This window comes from Nannospalax galili, unplaced genomic scaffold, assembly GCF_000622305.1.
Source record: "Nannospalax galili isolate Female #2095 unplaced genomic scaffold, S.galili_v1.0 scaffold52, whole genome shotgun sequence".
Taxonomy (NCBI): domain Eukaryota; kingdom Metazoa; phylum Chordata; class Mammalia; order Rodentia; family Spalacidae; genus Nannospalax; species Nannospalax galili.
Window position 1 is genome coordinate 3,197,814 of NW_008334003.1, and position 2,314 is coordinate 3,200,127.

General features: G+C 55.4%; 1 protein-coding gene across 11 annotated transcripts in view; it reads right to left on the minus strand.

Moving 5' to 3' along the window:
• Elavl2 (ELAV like RNA binding protein 2) overlaps positions 1-2,314 on the minus strand; it is a 155,745-nt gene that overhangs the window by 128,271 nt on the left and 25,160 nt on the right. Inside the window, exon 1 of one of the 11 annotated variants that reach the window (XM_008828944.2) lies at positions 1,886-1,903. The exons of 9 other annotated variants lie outside the window; for them this stretch is intronic. The gene's annotated coding sequence lies outside the window, so the exon portion shown is untranslated. Of the gene's footprint in view, positions 1-477; positions 564-1,885; positions 1,904-2,314 lie in introns of those variants that run through there. One more of the 11 variants, XM_008828943.2, reaches the window with a different exon arrangement.

Sequence of the window (2,314 nt, forward strand, 5' to 3'; positions counted from 1 at the left end):
CACGCCTGGGAGGACGTCCAGCACCCACCGCGCGGCCGCCGCCGCCGGCCGAGGGCCAGCTGGGCTCCGAGGGGGCGTCCGGCCCGAGCCGGCTCCATCCCCGCACCGGGAAAACCTGCGCCTGCTCCTCCTCCGCGGGGGCCGGGCACGGCGTGTACACCTGCTCGGCCGCTTAATTACCGGAGCACCTGGCGCGGGGGATTTTTTTTTTTAAGGCTTCGCACCCACCGCGCGGCCGCCGCCGCCGGCCGAGGGCCAGCTGGGCTCCGAGGGGGCGTCCGGCCCGAGCCGGCTCCATCCCCGCACCGGGAAAACCTGCGCCTGCTCCTCCTCCGCGGGGGCCGGGCACGGCGTGTACACCTGCTCGGCCGCTTAATTACCGGAGCACCTGGCGCGGGGGATTTTTTTTTTTAAGGCTTCCGTTTTATCCCTTCCCTCTAGAAAACTACGTTTAAAAATATCACCTGTCATACCTACCGGGACTCGCGGGAGGCAGGAGAAACCTGAGCAGTGGGCGACCGAGTCGCTGAGACCGTGACCGAGGCTACAGCTTCAAGGGCATGCTGCGGGCTCGGTGCGGCAAGGTCCGCTCCGGGCGCCCGGGCCTCCCCGCCCCCACGCGACGGGCGGGGAGGGAGAAGCCGGCGGGGACAGGAGGCGGGGGCGACTCACCCTCAGCGGGAAGTCAGATCCGTAGTAAATTAGGGGACGACAGCCACGGTCAAAAGGGAAACAGGCTATCCTCAATTTGTGGGGCCCAAGGTCAGGGACACCGGACATAGCTGAGTCGAAACCAGCATTTTGGTGTCACCCCAAATGTAGAATTAAATGACCTTAATTGACTTTGTTCGCGCTCCTGAGAAAACCGCTCAAAGCGCCTGCGCCCCTTTGACGTCCTTCGAAATAGTTAATTATAATATTCCCATCTCAGACGGAATAGCTAACAATGCCAGTTTTTAAATGTTGGGGAGAAAGGGCCAGCCTAATCCTTCCTAGACCTAATCTCCCAGTGCCCTTCACTCCACTTTCTGAAGATGTCTTCTTGGAGTTAGGGGAGACCTCTCTCTCCCTCAACAGATTTTTCTCCAAGTCTGCTAAACCACTTCATCTACAATCTTCGTTTTCCTAGAGAACTCCCAAACAGGTTAGCTTTATAAAGGGAGTACCCAAACACTAGGTTAATAGAGGGAAGGGAAGCCTTAAAGGCCTGTAAAGACAGGCTCTAAGAATGACAGGAATAACTAAGGGAAATGGTTGCTTTTTTTAAAAATTAGCATCATAAAAGATGACTATGAAGCATTCCACATTTTTCTTCTTTGAGGACTTGTTTGTTCAAATACTGACAAATCTGTCAGATGTCCCATTTAAGAAGCCATTTTACAAGGAAATCTCCAGAGCCCAAACATTTCCTACTTTCCTTTCCCCCAAAAAAGCAAACACCCTTTTCCTGACCTTTAGAAACTGATTATTAGGAAAATAACCGTTGGGTTACTACTGTCTGCCCCCCCCCCGCCCTTCATAGTAAGCCTACCTTTTTAGGGCGCAGTTAACAGTGTAGGCCTAGAAAATAAAATATATTCACCTCCTATCATGAGGATAGCGATAATAAATGAAGGTGTGGAGAGCTGAAAGGTTAGAATCTTAACCAAATGGAATGTTGGTACATGAGTGGGGGAAGGGAGAGAATCCCTGCATGTCAGGGAAGTACACGGACATCCATCCGGGTCCAGCCGTGTTAGGAGTAAATACTAAATGGTTGACTACGTCTGTCACCTCGACACAATAACGCCAGACCTGCAGCTGGTGATCAAGAGAGGAAATATCCAGTCTCGACATCAGTTTTGCTGACGGACAGTTGAACATGGAAAACGGAGAACGTACCGACCTCCAATTTGCCATTTGTATAGCACTCCTATTAATTCTTTGTAGACGTGAAATAGGTGGATACGTAGCAACGTGCTGGGCATAAATTAAGCAACAATGGCCACGCGCAGTCTTGTGCCGCCCGGAGCACCCAGGGTGGGCACTGCCACCGGACCACAGAGCCCCACGCCCTTGGCACGGTCGAGTTCGGGGACGTTGGCAGGGCGACCCGGGGTGGGGGGGCAGCCCTCGGCCGGCTCCGTCCCGCCGGTCCTGGGCACCGCTCGGGCACGCACTCGCTCGCTCACACCCCTCGTGCCGGTAATTTCAACTTCTCGGAGGCAAAGCCAGCGCCGCCGCCTCCCCCGCCCTCCCGGCCCGCGAGCAGCCTTCTTCCCAAGTCTTCCCGGATTCGCGCTTTCGCCGGGGATCCGAACGGTTTCCCGAGCAC